Source organism: Pleurodeles waltl, chromosome 6 (assembly GCF_031143425.1).
Source record: "Pleurodeles waltl isolate 20211129_DDA chromosome 6, aPleWal1.hap1.20221129, whole genome shotgun sequence".
Classification (NCBI taxonomy): Eukaryota; Metazoa; Chordata; class Amphibia; order Caudata; family Salamandridae; genus Pleurodeles; species Pleurodeles waltl.
In genome coordinates, this window is record NC_090445.1 from 1,662,246,969 (window position 1) to 1,662,268,459 (window position 21,491).

The window sequence follows — 21,491 nt, forward strand, 5'->3', positions numbered from 1 at the left end:
CAGTGCTGCGAGTCCCTATCTTTCTGCATGTCACAGTGCAGCGAGTCCGTATCCTACTGCATTTCACAGTGCTGCAAGTCACTATCCTGGTGCAAGTCACAGAGAAGCGGCACCCTATCCTGCTGCATGTGACAGTGCTGTGAGTCCTATTGTGCTGCATGTCACAGTGCAGCGAGTCCTTATCCTGCTGCATGTCACAGTACACCGAGTCCTAATCTGCTACATGTGACAGTGCTGCAAATCCCTATCCTGCTGCATGCCACAGTACTGCAAGTCCCTATCCTCCGCATGTTGCAGTGCTGCAAGTCCCTATCCTGGTGCAAGCCACAGTGCAGCGAGTCCCTATTTTACTGCGTGTGATAGTGTTGGGAGTCCATATCATGGTTCATATCACAGTGTTGCGAGTCACTATCCTGGTGCAGGTTTTAGTGTTGCGCCAGTGACGTAACTGAGTTGCGAACACTACCATGTGAGCCCAAGGTGGGAGCTGGCTTTGGCCCGACTCCCCTTCTGGTATGTTGAAGTTGGCCCGTGGTCACATGGGTCACAGTTAATAAATAATGGGGGCTGGCAGGCGTGGTCAAGAAAAATCGTGAGGCCAGCCTGCATACAACTACTGTGGTGTCTGTGTGTTTTCATTGTGCAGTGCAAATTACATATAGGCCTTACCACACAGGCCAACTTAACACTTGCGACGAGGATCATCCTACCTGCCATGTCACAACAGCTGTGGCGACGCTCGCCTATATCGGGTGTGCGGTGCTCGTGCCATGTGCTTTCCAGCACTTCCTGTATTGTGTGCTGGCACAGTGATCAGAGCCCACCCGATCATCAGAGCACCCCCTCCAGTCGTCAAGCCTTGTCTGATGATGTGAGCGGCTCCCCAGGGAAAAGAAAGAAGTGCAGAGGCAGTTGTCAGCCCTCCCAGATGCGTGCCTCAGCCGGAATGTGAGCTCCTGCTTATCAGCCCTGCACTTGTCTAGCACGCGGAGCTAGGCACTGGATCATCATCCAAGACAGCCGCTGTATGCCATTTTGGCCCTCACCACATGATTTTCAGCACATTTGACACTGTGAGAGGCCCGTGAGGGGGAGGGAAGAACAACACAGGGCTGAGCACCAGGCCCATAAATTCAAAGGAGCATTTCTGCACAGCAGTGCAACCACTCACTCATACCCTCACCACTCCTGGTACTAAGTCAGAGAAGGGACCAGAGGAATTTGGCAAAGCATACCACCTACCAGTGACTTGGAAAACCCCCACAGAAATCTGTGCCTCATTAGGAAGTAGGACCTAAAATTGCTAGTGCAGTCACATCATGGCCACCATACTGTCCATTGAGCCTTTCGTTGTTGAGGGTGCCCTGTCAGCTCAAGCTCCCAGATGGGAAGACTCGGTCAAGAGAGTGCTGCTGTTTTTTGAAGCCCCAAAGAAGAATACGCCCAGAAGAGAGCTATGATTTTATATCTAGCGGGCAAGGACATACACCGGAGAACTGAAACAATCGCTGAAACCACCTCCAAAATACATCTCACCTTGATTGCAGCTCGCAATGTTCATTTTGAACACACGGCGAATATAAACTATGAGAGGTTCATGTTTCACCAAGCGAGAGTCCACTGACACTTTTTACATCCGTCCTAAAGAGCTAGCCAGCACTAATGGGTTCACAGATGAGAATGAAGAAATAAGAAGACAAATCCTTCGAGGGTGAGCCTATGCAAACGCATTCTGGAATCCTTGAAATCTCTGGCAGATATTCTGACCATGGGGCGGACCAAGGAGCTATCAAGTGTGAATATCCCATATGAAAGCAGCGTGGCAGAATTCGATCAAAGTCGAAGTGGTTAATGTGATCATGACGGCACCCAGCAGACCCAAACCCCGTACGAATAATCCGACGCCTAAAGCATTTGGTTACTGTGGAAGACTGCCACACTTCACATTGAATGCCAAGCGAAAGGAAAGAGATGTGCAGGGTGCGGCAAAGTCAGTTACTTTGTGAAGGTATGTCAGTCAAGCTGAGGATGAGTACACCACAGTCAGTGCTGCTTTTGACGCACACGAAAGGGGTAGTTACATGGGTGATAACGACGAAGAGGAACACACCGTCCACTCCTTTTTCACTAATAGGACAGCTGCCCAGACTGTACGAAGACTACCCAAGTGCCCGGTTCAATTGGGAGAACACTCCATTCTTGCAGTTGTGGACACAAGAGCGTCGATTAACATAATGTCCTCGGACAACTACAAGAGCCTGAAACCATCTCCAAGCCTAAAACCTGCCAAAGTCAAAGTGCTTGCCTATGGCCAAGACCGACCACCATGAGGGGAAGATTCAAGACGATCATACACCACAGATCTCAGTCAGTCGAGGCTCAAGTCTGTGCCGCAGCTAGGGTGCCAGACTGCAGAAGCTCTTGGTTTAGTGTTTGATGGCATCGGCTGCCTAAAAAACAAAGAGATCAAACTGCATATAGACAAATCTGTGCACCCGGTTGCTCTTTGGAATAAGCGCATCGCCTTTCACTTGAGGCCTCAATAAAAAAAAGAGCTTGATAAGCTTGAAGCGACAAGAGTCACTGAAAAAGTAGATGGGCCCACGCCCTGGCTGTCCACAATTATGGTAGCCAGGAAACCGAAGACAAACTGCAAATATGCGTGGACATGTGACTGCCAAATACCGCAATCAAGAGGAAGTGACACCTGGTTCTCCAAATTGGTTCTACGATCAGGATACCACCAGCTCATCCTCGCTGAAGAATGTCAATACATTACAGCATTCTCGACTCATGGAAGCCTACGGAGCTACAAGAGACTTAGTTTTGGCATTTTAAGCGCTGCTGAGGTGTTTCAGAATGTAATCTGTGAGCTTCTAGCTGACCTCCCAGGTGTCCGCAATATCAGCGACAACATTCTGATCCATGCGCAGACCATCCAAGAACACAATATCCAGGTCAGGACTCCGGCCCAACTCTTCAATGCAAATATTGTGAATTTCTGTAACACAGACTACTATGTTTTTTCCTCAGAGGGAGTCGCCCCGACCCTGGAAAAGTCAGAAACATCAAGGAGGCTCCCTCACCCACAACAGTGACTGAAGTCTGCAGCTTCTTGGGAATGGTCAATTATTGCGGGTGTCATCATCAAAGATCTTACCACTCTGACACAGCCATTAAAAGACCTGACAAAGTCTGGAGTGCCGCGGTCCTGCGGCCCAGCTCCAGAAGCTGCTTTTGGTGCCACCAGAGACACCATCTCGCCCAACACGACTGAGGTACTTTGACCTGTGCAGAGAAACCGCCATTGCTGTCGATGCTGGCCCAGAAGGACTGGCAGCTGTGCTAATGCGAAGTGTGCAAGATGGAAAATGGGCCACTGTAGTGTATGCCAGCTGGTCTCTAATCGAGATAGAACAGAGGTACTCACATATAGCAAAGGAGGTGATTTCTATCCATTGGGAGTGTCGACACTTCCACCTCTAATGCATCCAATCCCCCTCTGTGGATAGAAAAATGGATGCTTCAACTCCAGGAACACAACTGTTGTGTAGAGTACCACCTAGGGTCCAATACCCCTGTAGATTATCTCTCTCAGCACCCTTGTGCAGACACAATGGAAGAGGAAGAAGAGGATGAGGCCCAAGAAATGGAAGAATACGTGAGATATGTGGCTGATTGGTCCTTACCTTTGCCTATCTCAATGGAAAACATTTGTCGAGCCACCGACCAAGATGAAAACATCCAGAAATCTTTGGACGTCGTGGAAACAAACCACCAGCACATCTTAAAGAAAGTGGCCCCAACTCACCCAAAAGCCCAGCGAGTCATGGAAAGCCTGCACCATGTTCGCCAAGAGCTCACAGCTGATCCGAAGGATGCCTGCTAAGAGGACACTGTTTAGTCATCCCGTCCAGTGTCACCGATGGAGCTGTCCAGCTCACTAAGGCTGGACACCAAGGCATGGTGAAGACCAAGAAACAGCTACAAACCAAGGCGTGGTTCCCTCTGATGAATGAGAAAGTGGAGGCACTAGTGCGGTCATGCCCATGGTGGCAAGCCGCAGAGGAACTTAGCACACCTGCCTGTGTAAAGATGGACAAGGGATCGAGCCAGCCATGGGCCTCAGCCAGTCTCGACTTCAGAAGTCTCTCCAGTGGAAGTCACACCATGGTTTTGATTGATGACTATTCAAAATACCCTGAAGTGGAAGTTGTGGCTTCTCTAAGTGCCAGTGAGGTAATCCCCAAAATTGGAAAATCATAGCTACCCATGGTTTAATCAAAAAACTAAAAAAAAAAATACGGCCCTCCGTTCCAAGGGCATGACTTGTCAAGACCTGAAGTCGATGGGCATCTCTCACAGGAAATTCACTCCACGTTGGCCCCCAAGTGAATGGGGAATTTATGAGAGGTTGGAGGGGGTTTGGAGGTTTTACCTCCCCCCCTTGTGCTATGTTATGTTGAAGTTGGCCCGGTGGTCACAGGTAACAAGTGTCATTTTATTGTGCAGTGCGAATGCCATATATGCTTTACCATACAGGCCAACATAACCCAGGTCACAGTGAAGTGACTGCCTAATATGCTGTATCTCACAGTGCTGCAAACCCCTACCCTGCTACATGTCGCACTGCAGTGAGCCCAGCCTGAGTAGATCACATCGATGGCACCAGTCGCACAAAGATCTAATCTCGGGATTACTTTACACAGAGTGTAGGATATGGTTTCATGTTTGACACTAAAAACTACAACTGGCATATTCAACCAGTTTCTTACAAAAATTTACCCGGAGACAAACGTGTCGGGGCCATCACTGCTCGATGGTTTTCGATTACATGATGTACTCCGAGTCCCTCCAGCCCCTCCTCTGCAGAGATCCCCGTGCTTCCGTCTGCCAGTGCTGCCGCAAAGCACCACGGGGGAGTGGATTTGCATAGGCATGTTTACAACAAAAAACCTGCACGCCACCCTCTCCGCCGCCCCCTGCACCCTGCACCGGAGCAGGCCTGGCTGCCTGCTGAAGTAGGACACAGAGAACACCCCCTCCCCGGAGTTGGCCGAAACAGGCAGTATGCAAATTTTTTTCCCATGGTCCTTTGCAGCTGGCTTGAGGTTGGAAAAGAAACATTTTGCCATTTTTTACTGCCAGGCTACAGGTCTCGAAGCCGCTCGGGGGTCGGCAAGGGGAGACGGAAGGCTCATGACCCGCTGCAGGTTTGTAATGATTGACGTTTTTAAAGTGTTGGGCACTTGAGCCCTGATGCGCGCCGTACGAAGAGTGTGTACTTCGATGACACTGCTCGGTGCACGCAGGCTCATGGGTTATTCGTGTGATGAAGGGTCAGGGTGAATGTTGATAATCTTTCAAAAGAATACTGAAACTACCTGTAACAATACGTCTGCCTGGCCAGGACTGCAGCAATTGTACGGGTGAAGCAGATCTGCTTAAACTCAAATCACCCATCCCGAAGGCAAGACTTTTACAATCCCCTCTGATGTCCCCATCGCATTTTACGTAGGTCAGTTTCACCCTCCTCCCCGGGTGATTAAAGCCGTTGAGAGTAAGTCTGTGGACTATGGAAAGTAGGCGGAGCGGTGGAAATGCATTATGGGTAATGGTTCCAGCGGAGAATACTAACCGCTAGCTCCCCCAGTCTGCCCAAAGTGTTTTGGGGAGCGGCGGCGCTGTTCTGCGCACTCTCCCCCCCACCCCCCCAAAATCCTCACGCGTTATCGATCATCTTCAACTCTCCCCCCACTCTACGTGTGTGGCTTGTGTTTAAATGCTAACACGGTTTTCGATGACTGTGTATGCTTATAAATAGGGTTTCCGGTTTTATGGTATTTTCTTTTTTTAAAGTTTTTCGTCAGTGTTTATTCATATTTATTATTTGGCCATTTTACTGGTGTCTATCCATATTTATTCTGGGTTTTGAGAATAAATGGAGTCGTAGAATGGTAATTTTTCTCACTTATTTAACTAATGAACAGGCACTCATACTAAGATGTGTATCACGTTTTAGCAAACCCAGTAGCCAAATATCACAAAACATACACACAGGTAAATATTATCATTATATCTCATGTATACCATAACATATACCTGTATTTAAGGAAATCTCATGTTACTCCACATGCTATCTATCTGCTCAGTTGTTGGCCTAGAATTCACGAAAGACATCACGGCTTGCAAGACGCACAATTTTCAGTATTTTTCCACTTTTAAAAATAAATATAGACAGGAAACACATTGTTTTCTATCTGTATTTATCTGTAGCAATGGAAAACTGTGAGCCTTAATTACGAATGGAATTGGCCTCTGTTTTGTAATCAGAGGTGCAGAGAATTTCTTTAGATGAGAAGAGAATTCTTGTTCAAAACTGCAAAATTTTAAGTTTGGCTTGCTTAGCAGTATTGGTGATGTTTGGACCACATGTCCTATAGGGACTCCTTACTTCTTAGCTATCGGCGCTCTGCGTTCTGAGTTTTTCTATTTAGGTGTAAAGGTCTCAAACAGAAACATACGAAGTGCTGTTGACTAAATAACAGGGCCTAGATGAACATGGCTAACATCATATGTCCATTGAAGAGCCCTCATGTTTTGAAAATTCTTAGAGCAGAATTAATTATCATATTTGATGACACTACAGGAGGTGATGTTCGAAAGAGCATAGGGATTGACATTCGTTAAAAGTTAACACTATCCACGTGACATAAAATTAAGAGAATACCACCATCACATAACTAAGGTAGACAAGTGGCTGACCAAAGATCAGGCACAGCCCTTCTGGTGTGTCTACACTCCCATTGAATGTAAGAGCCTGCTGGAGGTGCTCCAGAAGATTCCACAGCTCCAAGAAGCTTTCCTGAAAAACACATAGCTCTGTTCATGACGTAGCGTCATCCCCAGCCTGGGTACCCGCCAACGACTATGTGACACACACACACAGAGCTGAACATTACATGTCATAATTCTTCTGTGTGTAACTGACCTCAACATTCTTACCAAGCTTTCATTGCATTCTGCTCTAACATTCACGTCACAGTTTTACGGAGTTTGTTTGGAGCCAAGAGGTTTTAGTTATGAAACTGGAAAGTCATTACATCTCCCCCTCTGTTAAATTAAAAAAAAAAAAAAAACTTTTTTTTTTTTTACAAAATCTGTATATACATATATAAGCATGTACAACTAGATTTCTTCAATCAAATTTCTTGGCACCTTGACCAGTCGACCTGATCTGATTACTAGAAGCCTGGAGAGTTCATCTTCAGTGTCAGAGATTTTTGAAGACCGTGAAGAGGTAACAACAGTCAATGAGTTCTCAGGTTCAGTCTTTCCTTCACCATTTTGATTTGAAAACCGATGAATCAAAGGCCTAACGTGAGAAGAGTCTCTGGTAACAGACTTTCCAGGGCACTGTGCAGTCACCATGTGCCCATTAGTAGACATCAAATGGAAGGTTCAGCATCATATAGAGAATCAGATTACCTTATTTGCATCTGTCGGGTGATTCTTTGCATGTTGCCTCTGGTACATATTGGCTTTTATTTTCTGCTTGTTAACCACGCCCCTTGTACAAATTGTGTTCTCATTTCTTTCTATTTTGTTGGTCCATTGAGGTAGCTTGGTTGTCATTGCTCTTCAGAACATCAAAGTTGCAGGAAACCAAACTGGGTCTCTGAGTACTCCTTTTGTGGCAGCAATACCATAATGTCCTTTGTGAGCCACATGAATTATTTTCTGTTGCAGACTCTCCAGAATCAAGATTCTCGATCCTCGCAGCATAACTCCCTCCTGAGTTATGGACAGTGTATCTTTTACATTCCTGTATTTTTGATATTCACAATCATTGGTTAGAGGTCAAGTGTGTCGGTTCCATGACTGATGTGCAATTGTCTTTTAACTTCAGCATGTCACTGTCATGGCTCGTGGCAGTGATAATCTGGGCTAATGAGATAACCCTGGAGTATTTGATTTTACAATTAAATTAATATAGGCCTCAGCTGTTGTCAATGGAGTACCTTCACCTGGTATAGGAACTCTGGAAAAAGTAGCCAGAAAGATTTTGATTTTTCCCTAGGCATTGCACAATGGTATAGTTGTACTCTTGCATTTGTAGTCTCCATCATTCAGTGTGAGGAGACATCTTGGCCTTTGGATTGCCAAAGATATTACAGCATGTTGATGATTTAACACTGTAAAAGGCTTTCAGTACAGGAATACATGGAAATGTTTATAAGCTCACACAACGGCAAAACTTTCTTTTTCAGGTTGTGAGTTAGCACAGTCTAATTGGGACAAACGTCTGCTAGCATATGCCACGATATACCTTTGAGCATTTGGGTGTCCACTGTGCTGTGCAAGAATAGTGTCTAAACCGACTGGGCTAGCATCAACAACAGCCTCTGTATGAAGCTTCGGATTGAAGTAGCAGCATTTTCAATGGCTTGTTTGATTTTCTTGAAACACCTTTCACATTCTTGTGACCACTGAAATGAAACATTTTTCTTTGTCAACTCTCGTAATAGAGCACTTACAGTGGCAAAGTCTTGTATGTATCTTGAGCAGTAACTGTTAGAAATGGGGTCTGTAGTTGGAAGAGAGTTTGCACCCTGTCGAAGTAGGGATCCTCACTCCAGTCAGGGTAATGGAGATACTCAGCTCGGATAAGGGGAAGGGAGATACCCTGCTCAGATAACCTTTGCTCATCCCCTTGGTAGCGTGGCACTATAATTCATGCTTATATCAGAAGCAATGTGTAGAGCATTTTCACACAATGCACAGTAATACAGTGAAAACACTACAAAAGGACACCACACCAGGTAAAAAATAATAGCCAATATATGTCTGTGTAAAACAAGACCAAAATGAGAAAAATACAGCATACAGTAATAAAGGTATGAATTTTGCAAGAATTGCTTAAAAATACAGTTCCTTGAAGTTGATAGCTCCGTTTGGGTTATCGCGGCATCCTGAAAACAAATCCAACAATTCAGGCCTGCTGCGGTGTAGGAAGACCTGCACACAGTACCTTGTAAATGTAGGACATCATGATCCTCGCAATGAGATCCGGAGTGCGGCGTCGCTGGTGTCAGCAGGCATTGGTGGGCTTCAGTTCCTAGGTCAGTGCAGGGGTCGTCGGGCCCTTGAACTCATAGGCGTTGCAGATCGAACTCTGGGCTGATGACCAGGTCAGGAGAGCTGGCTTTGATAGCGTCGGGGCTGCGGTGCAAAGCCAGACGATGCGACGTGCGGTGCCCCAAGGTCACCGTGCAGGCAGAGGCTCGGTGGTGGCATCCTGTGGTGTCTGGAGACCAGGGCTGCGGTGTGAAGTGGGGTGGTGTGACTTGCGGAGTCCCCAGGTTGCAGTGCAGGCAGCGTCGTCGTTGCTGAAGCTCTGTTGTCGGTATGCCCAATGCGGTGATACAACGCGGGGCGGGCTTCGTGTGGGGCCCTTGGGTCGTGGTGCAGACAGGGGCATCTGTTAACAATGCTGGAGTCAATGACGCTGGTGTCGGTGGACCAGGGCTGCGGTGCAGGGCGGTGCTTAGTATACCTCACGAGGGGTGTCCTCAGGCCATGGTGCATGATGTGGCGTCAGCGTAGAGCATCATCGTCGGGTATACTAAGGCTGTAGTGTGAGCACGGCGATGCAGAGTGCGGGGCCCACAGGTCACGGTGCAAGCAGTGGCTTGGTGACGGCTTCAGGTGGCGGCATCTGTAAGACCAGGGTTCTGGTGCGCAGCAGGGCAGGGCTCCGTGCAGCGTCATCAGGTCGCGGTGCAGGCAGCTGCATCGTTGAGGATGTTGCAGTGTTTTTTCTTCTGTTGCAGCACAAAACACACAATTCCCAGTGCTGTAGGCAGATGAATCTGAAGTCTTTGATATCCATGAGACTTCCAACAGGAGGCAAGCTCTACTTCAAGCCCTGGGAGAAACTTCACAAGCATGATACAGAGCAAAATCCAGTCTTGGTCCTCTTTAAGGCAGAAGCAGCAACTGCAGGCCAAGCCAGCAAAGCACACATAGCAAAGGGGCAGTACTCCTCCAGCTCTTCAGCTTTTCCCGATTCCAGAGGTTCCTCTTGATCCAGAAGTGTTAAAAAAGTCTGGGGTTTTGGGTCCGCTACTTATACTCATCTCTGCCTTTGAAGTAGGCAAACTTCAAAGGAAAGTCTCTGTTGTTCACAAGATCCTACCTTGCCCAGGGCTGGCTCCAGACGTACTCCCGTAGGTCAAGGACTGCAGTGTGTTAGGGCAGGCACAGCCCTTTCAGGTGCAGGTGTCAGCTCCTCCCTCCCCATTCTAGCCCAGGAGACTCATCAGGATATGCAGGACACTCCTCAGCTCCGTTTGTGTCACTGTCTAGAGAGAATTCACAAACAGCCCAACTGTCAGTCTGACCCAGACATAGATTCCACAGGCAGGTAGAGGCACAGAATGGTTAAGCAAGAAAATGCCCTCTTTCTAAAAGTGGCATTTTCAAACAGACAATCTAAAAATCCAACTCTACAAGAAGATGTATTTTTAAATTGTGAGTTCAGAGTACCAAAAACTCCATATCTCTATCTGCTCCCAATGGGAAACTAAAAATATATTTAAAGGCTGTCCCCATGTTAACTTATGGGAGAGATACGCCTTGCAGTAGTGAAAACCGAATTTGGCAGTATTTCATTACAAGGACATGTAAAACACACCAGTACCTGTCCTAACTTTTAAATACAGTGCATCCTGCCCATGGGGCTACCTAGGGCCTATCTTAGGGGTGTCTTACATGCAGTGAAAGGGAAGGTTTGGGCCTGGCAAGTGTGTACACTTGCCAAGTTAAATTGGCAGTGCAAGACTGCATACACAGACATTGCAGTGGTAAGTCTGAGACATGTTTATAGGGCCGCTCATGTGGGTGGCACAGTCAGTGCTGCAGGCCCACTAGTAGCATTTGGTGTACAGGTCCTGGCAACTCATAGCGCACTTTTCTAGGGACTTACTAGTAAATCAAAGATGCCAATCAGGGATAAACCAATCACCAATACAATTTACACAGGGAGCACTGGCACTTTAGCACTCATCAACAGTGGTAAAGTGCGCAGAGACAATAAACCAGCAAAAACAGATCAGAAAAAATAGGAGGAAGAAGGCAAAACATTTGGGGATAACCCGGCAAAAAGGGCCATTTCCAACACTGGCCATGCCAAGAAATGAACGTATCACAGAAACATCTTGAGGCTGACCAGCATATGACAGTACTTGGACTTTCGCAGGATCAGGTGTCATACCTTCATCATAAAAGATGTGGCCAAAGAATTTTAGCTTTGTCTTGTGGAACTCACATTTGTTGCATTTAGAGTCAAACCTGCATCGGTAGCTCCAAAAATGAATGTGTCAATGCTATAATGGAATGCATTCACAGCAGGCTGTACGATACTTTGAATGACGTCTTGGAAAATTTCTGCAGCCGATGAAACACAAAACGAAGTCTTTTATATAGAAATAGACCAACATGTGTAGAAAACGTTGTAATGTACCTGCAGTTTTCTTTGAGTTCCAAATGATAACCTTTATTTAACTCAAGGCGAGAGAAGACCTTTGCGCCATTCAATTGCATTATCATGCCAGGAATGTGTAGACCTGTATGTCGTTCTTGTTCAATTGCCTAGTTTACCTGACTCCTGTCAAAGCATATGCGTACAGCTTCTTCAACGTCGTTTTTTGGGCACTACAACTTTGAGAGAAATACATGGTGTTGGACCAATAGAACGCTCAATGATGTCATGCTTGAGTAACGATTCAAGTTCTTTTTCAACATCTTCTTGTAAATGAAAAGCAATTTGTCTATGGCTCTGAGCAACCAGGCAGACATCCTCATTAATATGCAACTTTACTTTCATAGTCTTAAGTTTTCCTAAACCATTAAACAACTAAAGGAATTGACTTATTATTGTGTGATGAGCATTCATGTTGTAATTCACAGAACTCAGTCCTGTATGAGCCGCTGTGCTGAAACTGAATCGACAGTCACTCAGCGCTGTACCTTGAAGACAATGGATGGATGCTTGCACCTTCGTTTTCTGGTGTTTCATTGTCGCTACAAATTAACTTTGACTTTTTATGGGTGTCAGTGCAGCCCATGTATACACTTTGGTTTTCAATGGCATACGCCGTGGTAATGGAGAGAGACCATTGTATTTGTCTTAAGGCATTTTGTTAATCAATACAACACTGTTGATAATGAAAAGTTTCGAACAACCATTTATTTTCAGTGTAGTCTTTGGTTAGTGTTTGTATGATCTTGGTGGTTTGACAAGTCGACTTTTGTTTGACATTTTCTTCAAATACAGCCATTTCAACTTGTACAAATTTCTCTGAGGTAAACATTGAAATGTCATAACCTTCTTCCTCACTTTTATGACAATGATTTAGATGACAATCAACTTTGTTTAGTGTCGATTTGCCTCAACTGATGTCGCAGGCGTGCATTGAGGGTTGCTTCTGGAACGTTCTGGCAGTGATTTTGTCTTCGCGCTGTGACACACTTGCTTTTCTCCTCACTTTAGAAACCGTCACAAAATGGCCAGAGACCGCAAATATTACTACCCCATGGTCGCCTTACAAAACTATTGTAATTGAACTTGTATTATCAGAATATTCTGATTTAATACAGCCACAATGTGAATCACTGACAACCAATGGGAAAACTATCCACAGCCTAGAGGATGCTCTTCCCCTTGCATGTGCATTAGGCATACCACATAATGGAAAAACTGATTGACTAGAAACAGTTCATGTTAACAGTGGAAACCCTCCCAGAGGACGGGAACCTAACAGTTCAGTTATCCCCCAGAATTCAGCAGGTAATCCTCAAAAGACAAATTACACTGATTTCATAAATTAACACCCCTTGACATAATAGTACTCCAAGAAACATACAACTCGCCTCATAGATTCTATCTCGAAACATCAGCCATACAAAATGTGCTGTAGAATTGGTAAAACCAATACCCTACAGGTATCATGCAGAGCCGATAATTGCATTGCACCCAAAGTATGAAAAAACATTCAAGATATTTTACAAATTGGAAACATCAGGTTGTTGGACAATACAACTCTATAGATAATGAACATCTATCAACAGAAAAAGATGGAAGGGTTCACAAACTTTTTTTAGCCATATGGAGGAAGCAGCATCTAAATGCTGCCAGCCAAAACCATATATTTTTGTAAGCAACAATTTTAATTGTAAGATGGGCGAATAGGGGAACGATAATTCATTCTCTGAGTTTCAAGCGGCATGCGTGATTCCGACAGTAAGACATTCATTTAGAAAAACAGACAGAAAGGGTGAATGATTTGCCTAATTCTTTATAAATGAGAGCCTCAATTCAGCCCATAACTTCTGTGGCAATGCTGACTTTAACATACTGCCCTACAGCTCTTGCAATGCTCAATCCGTAATCAATCTCATCCTAATTTGTACTACCGACTGGCACAGTTTTCAAATTATAAGGGTTCAATACAAGTTAGAAAGTTACCACAATCACCTAATTCTCAATATAAAATAGAATGTATTTGAAGAGCCCAGAGAAGTCAAAAAGTTGAATAATACCTGGGACCTCGGCAGACAAGTAAGAATGAGTTGGAACCATAACTTCGAATCCGACTCGGAGAAATGGAAAAATTATTCTTTCACTGCCAACCTCCGAAAGCAGATATTAAATTAACTCACCAAGAACAACAAACTGTATGACACACTATTGAAAACATTAACTCCGATAGGTTTGAGAAGACATACTTTTGACAACACAGTAACCACTAAAAAGAAGTATTGAAGATTGATGCTTTGATAAAGAATGCAAGACAAGAAAAACAGAACCACAAATATTAGTCCTCACTGATTCTTCAATACATGAAGTTAGAGCTGCAAGATCTTGCTACAAGTCCCTAATTAATTAGAAGAAGAATGATTTGCTAAACAGAAAGTGGCAAGAGCTTGAAAAAAGGGAGCTGGAAAAAGACACTCCGGCGTTTTGGTTAAAAATCAAACAAAGGCTAGGGGACAAGAAAAAACGACCTGTATTCAAACATTACAAGAGAAGATTGGATAACCCATTTCTTCACCATCTTTAACATGAAAGCCTGAATCAAGCTCTCCCAGGCTGAAGACAGTGACAAAATAAGCATCAATTACAGCTTCATATGGATGGAGGTGTTCATGAAAGAGGAAGTGAAGGAAGCAATCACCAACCTACAGAAGCGGAAAACCACCCAGCTCCACAATGATACCACCAGTGGTGTTTCTTTCTGACCGAGTGGTGGCCGGGAATACTTAGAAAAATCTTTTATGAGGTAGTTTACACAAACCACTGCCCAAATTCCTGGTGAAATAGTATAATTTTACTGCTATACAAGAAGAAGCAAAAAATTGACTCGAAGTCCCATAGGCTAATCAGCCTAATAGACTGTAGAATATTCCTAGACTTGAGCCTCAAGACATTAGGCAAGTGGTCATGAACGGAAACATACTCTCTCCCTTCCAACAAGGTTTAGGAGAAGTATGCTGAACAACTGATCATATCTTCGCATTTTTGCATATAACACATACATTTCGTAGCACCATAAAATGCCTCTTTTTGTTACATTGGCTTTGATTTGGTCCCAAGACATCTCCTCTAGAAAATCATGGTCAACCTTGGGCATTGATCGAGGCTTCCTGTTCCCTGATCCAATTACTGTACTCTGTAACAACCTCTCAGGTGAAAGTGAATCAAAAGGAGAATATCAGCAAAAGAAATAGACATCAGTAATGGGGTCAAACAGGGTCGCCTCTTGGCGTCTATACTGTTCTCCCTGTACATCATTGATCTTTATCAAGCCTTTGAAAAGCCACAGACAATATCCCGTAATAAACAGTTTCAAAGTCCCTGCCCTTCTTTACGCGGCCGTCTCAGTCCAGATTTCCAGGACCCCGAAAGCCCTCAGGCTCAACTTGCAGCCATGGAAAAATACTACAATGCTGAAAACCAATACAGAAAAAATAAAAATCAAGTCTTTCAAGATGAAATGCCCACAAAAGTATCTGTTTGTCATAAACAATACAAAATTGAAAGAGGTCAATTGCTTTAAATACCTGCATGTAACAATTGAGAACAACCATAAATGGAACACCTGCATTCAAGTTGCAATTGATAAATCTTAGGCTGCAGCAAATGCCATCTTGAGGATGGTGTGTTTGGTCACTGCTTCTGTGAACACATCTGTGAGGTGTTTCAAGCAAAAAGTTGGAGACCACATGCCATATGGAGCTAATCTATGGGCCTGAACAAGAACACAAGCCTAGTAGGATGTTTTGAGAAGAAATTCGGAAAATCAGTACTTAAATTACCTTCAAGCTTTCCTACGGTTCCCCTAGAATGGGATGTTGGCTTTCTTTCAACTAAAGCGAGTTGCTAGATGGCCCCCATAAAATCTGGGCGGAAGAGACTAAGAGCATTTGCCAACAATTTGGTCGATTGGGCCTGGAACAAACTCTTCTCCATGAGCATCAAATCACATTATGCAACACTATGGGTAAAGGAAGCCAAGGGACGCGGGTTGGTACCTTCTCCTGGACCTCCTTACCTAGAACTATTGACAAAATAACGTAGATATATTCTATTGGAAATAAACATTTCCCAAGCCTAGTGTTGGAACTGAAACTCTGAGTCCTTGAATTACTACATCACAGGAACCATGCTGGCATATTTGGTCCCTCTGCAGAGTGTCCAACATATCTTATTTTGTTGCCAAACCACAGAGAGAGAGAGAGAGAGAGGAGACTCTTTGCTTTAACAAGGGGTGTGGTGCTTGCTGTTAAACAACATCAGGAAGAGATTAAACTGTGCACTTTCGGAAAATTGCTGTGTGGAGCAAGAGAGGATATGCAAGATTTTATGCTAACTGCAATTTGTTATCATTCTGATTTTGCGCAGAGATCACCTCGAACACCAGATGAACAAATCCTTCATTCTTTTAAGTGATCCCTCAGGTCACAAGACAAAACAAATTTGGTCTGTAATTGAGGAAGACCTGGGATCTTTGGATGAAATTAATGCAGATTCAAACCTTAGTGATGAACACATGCCACAGAGCATTCTGGCACTAAAGTGAAGTATGTTGTATGTTTTAGCAGCCACAGCTGCACTGTTTCGTTTATATTAAAAGCTTGCGCGAAAGGCAGCTATGCTTTTGCATTGCCAGTCGAAAGCACATTCAATAGATTTCAAATTTAAATTTCACCCACCTAACCCTAAATACTAACCCTTTAGGGCTGAACTACACCATGTCCCACTTCTGACCTACAGTTCTGCTTAAACATCATCTACTAGAAGACTTCCCAGGTCACCGCTTCTCTTTGGGCCTTCTGGTCGAAGTTTCTGGACCTACTGGCCGTGTTGCTAACCTTCAGCATCCTGGAACCTGGAACCTTCTTTGTCATCCTCACCCTTCCAGTTTTACTTCTCCCTTTGGCCCTACTAATTTTGCACAACGTAATGACCCAATGCCCCATGGCACTCCGGCTGTCATGTTTGCAATAGGACACAGCTAACCACCGTATCCCTCTGTTTTAAAACAATCAAAGCTAACCATAACTCACAGAGTGGTTCTAAAGGTATTAAAAAGTCATAGGTTTTACATGCCATTTTGCAGAGAAACTCATTAAACATTCTAGTACTTCACAGTCTGGTACAGTGACCAGGAGATTTATTTCATTGTAGTTACACATCATGTTTATGCTTGTAATCTGTTCAGTCCTAAAAACAACCCCAATGTTATCACAAGGCTAGGGAAGTAGTGGCATTTGCCATGAGCCCTGCACTCCTCTTACAACGTGGATTTTCGTGGAGAACCAGTAGGGTTTTTCATTTAAAGGTGAGTCCCTTTAGCTTTTCCACTGCCTTTGGCTTTGTCAGTGCTGTTGGCTCTGCCAGTGCTTGTTTGTATTGGCACTCCCACTTCATGATGCATGTGCGTGCATGTGCCATGACACATCCCGGCAGATGCAGTGCAGTGCATGGTTACACTTGCATGCACAAAGGTTATTGTGGAACGGTAAAAAATAAAAATAAAATCCAGATGATCGCCAGGGGTTCACATGCGCTGCTAGACAGGCGCATGTTTGGGTCACAGTGCATGCATAAATATGCACTGTAGTACATGCATACTCAAGCCGTAGGCTGAACTAGCAGCCATTTTCACAGTTTTACTTCCTCGTTGCAACAAGGCTGACGGCCAGTTAGAACAGTAAAGTAATAATAAAAAGTAGGAGACAATGGCCTGGCAGCACTTTGGAGCTGCTGGGCCCTCGGAAAAAAAGAGGATTGATGAGGAGTACCGCAGTGGGACGCGAACAGGCCTCAGAACGCTATGGGCAAAAAAAACAAGATTACCTAGCTCCTATTTCTCATCAATGTTCTCACGCCTGTAACCCGTTTTCTCCAGTTCTTTTCCCTTTGCAGACCAGGGAAACCCCTCCAACATCCTACTTCACTGTTATAATTTGCCCCATAGTCTATACCCCTTATTTCCTTTCTTTAACCTCATACTTTTCCAGCAGTCTTTTTTTGACTGGTCTAACCCTATCTTGTTGCCTTCACCCTAGTCTACTTTTCCCTTAATCAGCTTTCCTACCCTTCCCTGCTCCTCCACAAGCCCTACCCTTTTCTCTTTGCTCCTTTCACCCGCTTTAGCCTACCTCGTGATGCTGTTTTCAAAAGTAGTTTGGTTGCTTTGTCCTTGTCTGGATAGCCCCCAACCTGTAAAAAAACACAACCAAATGTGACTGCTACAGAAGGGAAGCCCAATTTTGGTTCTTTTTCTAAAGAGCCTCCACTTGAGGTCTAGATACAGGGTCTTAAGCCATGGGGTCATTCCTTTTATGGACAAGAAGGCCCCACACACCTAATAGTGTCATGCTTCATCATCGGCTTCCTCTCCCCACCCTAGTAGGACAATCCCACCAGGGCGGACTCAACCACCAGATCGATCCAGTGTTGGAGGAAGTTCTTAATAAGTAAAATACTGGATAAAAGCTGGGATCCAGGTGACTAAAAATACCTTGTATTATCCCGGCTTTTCACCTTTATTACTGGGGAACACAAGTATTATTAAAAACCATGGAAGGTGATACCTTGAAAATTATGATTCGATTATGGCCAACATTTTTCTGCCCATTTGTATAAGTCGTAACGGGTCTCGGGCATTTATTAGGACCCTGGATCCCTACTAAACCTTGCTCATTGATCGGCTTTAGTCTCTTTTATATTTAGTGCAAGGAAGCTACACGCAGTACCAATCAGTGGCAAAAATACTTGCGCCATGTGTAGGAACATAAAATCACGGCTTGGGGAACCATCTCTGCTAATCTTAGGATCCCCAAAAGTAACACTCCGTGACCAAACGTGACATAGCACACTTCACGGCAGACACTTGTGACACGTGACCCAACTCATGCAAAAAAAAACATGCATGCTTAGTAACAGCTAGTATTCTGCAAAAGTGGAGAGATTTTATCTCTAAATCTACTACACTTAACCCTCTTGTTAGGAATATTTAACGCTAGTCACCCTTAACCTAATTATAGGCTCTTCCTGATCAAGGAGAGGTACAACACTCTTTTGTAGACACACTCTGTAAATGAAGATAGAAAGACACAGAACATGGACATGCCAAACACAGACAGCATATAAGAGGAGGCATCAAATATGTACCTCACAACTTGTCACATATTAGTCATACTTCCAATATATCTAAATAAATTATCTGGCCAGTTGTGCTCGACTCACTCAACAACGTCCAGCGTTGCATAGCCCCCACACCTCATGTTTACTAACAGCAGAAGCTGCCACTCAAACAACAGATTGTTCATTTAAATTAGCACAGCTCTTCTCATGGTTTTTCCAGCCCACTGAGCATTATGCTTCACAGTGCATCGCACCATGTAGTAACCCTCCCCCTTCCTGAGAGCAAGCCCGCCTGTAGTATCTGCCGCGCGTGTGAAACGAAACTACACGCGTGGCAGAGCCGATTGCACGAGCCGTTTTCTCTATGTTCCGGACGCGCGTGTGGGGGCGCGAGGTACCGTTGACATAGAGAAAACGGCAGTTGGTGGAAGAGAGGTCGAGCGATTTGCGGCGCGCTGCTGGGGTGATTATTGGGACATTTATGATCATATTGTTACCGGAGCAAGTAAAATAAACGACGTCTTGTTCAACCTTCAAACCTGTTTTGGAAGCTGGTTTTCCTTACTTCAGCATACTTTATGTGGCGACGAGCTGTGGACTGAATCACCCCAGAATATCAGTAACTCGCGTGTGCTTGGTGTTCGCCTAGACTTTTAATTCTTCTGATCAAAGCTTAACAGGAACTTCCTGCTGTGTCTCCCATAACTCTCTGGCAAAAGGGGTGTATCTAAAGGAAGTCGACATCCCTAAGGAAACGTGGCAGCCATCTTTAAACAGTAATTTTACCAAGAACTCTATATGTTTTTCTTCATTTCACAACGTACGGTGGAGCTAGTAAAGTCTTTTCTAGATTGTTTTACACTGTCTTTACGTCGATCCAGCTGTCATGCAATCTGTTAACCCTCCACCGCCATTTTTAGAGACACCTGGTGAGCCGGTTATACCATGGAAACAGTGGTATGATGCTTTTGAAACGTATTTAGGGGCTATTGGTGCGTCAAGATTCAGACCTGAAAGGAAAAAATGCTTGTTGCTGCATTCCTTAGGGTTCGAGGGAAGATCTGTGTTTAAACACTTACCTGATCTTCAGCTGGAAGAAGGCGAAGTATTGGACGATTTTGAAGAAGCTCTTAAGAAACTTGTTAACAGATTTGATACACCACCCAGTTTAGTCATAGCGAGACATAAGTTTTTCAAAAGGGAACAGAAAAATGGAGAAGACGTCAATACCTATATATCTGCATTGAGGAAACTTGCTTCAGATTGTCGGTTCGAAACTTTTACTGATCAGTTAATCCGTGACCAATTCATTTGTCACAGTTCGGATAAGTCTATCAAACAAAAGTTGCTGTCCTTGGGGGATCCGTCTTTATCGGATTAGATCAGAATTGCGAAAAGCATTGAAACGGCGATCAAATCAGCCAAGGAATTAGAACGGGCACAAGTTGAACAAATTAATGCAGTCCAGAGATCTGACGACAGACGCAAGATGAACATTCCGTCTTTCACCAAAGGAGATGTGACCAAACACAATAGTTTCTTCAAACAAACTAACATATGCTTTAGGTGTGGTTATCCTTCACATCTAAAAGGAGGGAAGATCTGTCCAGCAAAAAATGTTCAGTGCAGATTATGTGGCAAAATGGGACATTTTGCTAAAGTGTGTCAAAGTAGCAAAGGTGACAATACTAAGGTCAATGTTGTCGCTGGTGAGAGTGATGACAAAATGTGTGAATTGATGAATGAAATGCAAGAAATGATTTTGGCTGTGGGTGACCATGACATAAAAAGTGGAAATCCTGATCACTGCATTGATCCTTACATTTTAATACAGGTTGGTGACAAACATTTAAAGTTGTTAGCTGATTCTGGTGCCAGAATCACTATGATAACTCAGGAGGTATTTGAACAAAATTGGGGAACACGAAAACTGTTTCCACCAGACAGGTCACCAGTGTCGTACGAAGGTAGGAGGATTGATTTAATGGGGTACTTTGAAGATGTTTTGATTTTCAAAGGACGACACATCTTTGGAAAGGTCTATGTAGCTGTAAAAGGTTTGAACATTTTGGGGTGGTTCCATCAAGGGTTGTTTGGCATGGTTTTGCGCCCAGGTACCGGTGATCAGGTAACTGTTATACGAGATTCCGCTGATATAGAAAATCTGCTTAATCAGTTTCCTAAAGTTTTTTCTGGTGATTTAGGTAGAATTAGAGGATTCACACATAAAATAAAAGTAAAAGACAATGCTGTTCCAATTAAGTATAAGTTGAGAGGTGTACCATTTAGTGTCCGGGATGAATTAGAAAAAGAGTTGGAGAGTTTACGAATGAAAGGAATCATTGAACCGGTTGATTCTTCGTTATGGTTGTCACCATTAGTTGTCGCAAAGAAAAAAAATGGTGAACTAAGAGTATGTGTTGACTTGAGGGCTCTTAACAGAGAGATCTGGGTGGACTCCCATCCTCTGCCAAAGATCAGTGAAATGCTCTCTTGCATTTCTGGAGCTAAACTCTTTACAAAGCTTGACCTTGCTGCTGCTTATCATCAGGTAGAGTTGACACCAGATTCTCGTCACTTCACCGCCTTTGTTTCCCCGTGGGGGACGTACCAATATTGTCGCATGCCGTTTGGGCTGGCATCGGCGGCTTCAGTGTTTCAGAGGATAATGTCTACACTGCTCAAGGATATTATGAAGGTGTGTGTGTTTCAGGATGATGTGCTGATCCATGCGGCTGATCGACGTGAACACGATGAAATTTTGATGGAAGTACTG

At 44.3% G+C, this 21,491-nt stretch overlaps 1 protein-coding gene across 2 annotated transcripts in view; it reads left to right on the forward strand.

The window, feature by feature from the left end:
* The first annotated feature begins 5,086 nt into the window (after positions 1 to 5,086).
* Positions 5,087 to 21,491, forward strand: part of SNAPC4 (small nuclear RNA activating complex polypeptide 4) — a 178,444-nt gene continuing 162,039 nt past the window's right edge. For both annotated transcript variants that reach the window (XM_069241609.1, XM_069241608.1), the window contains exon 1: positions 5,087 to 5,213. The gene's annotated coding sequence lies outside the window, so the exon portion shown is untranslated. The remainder of the gene's footprint in view (positions 5,214 to 21,491) is intronic.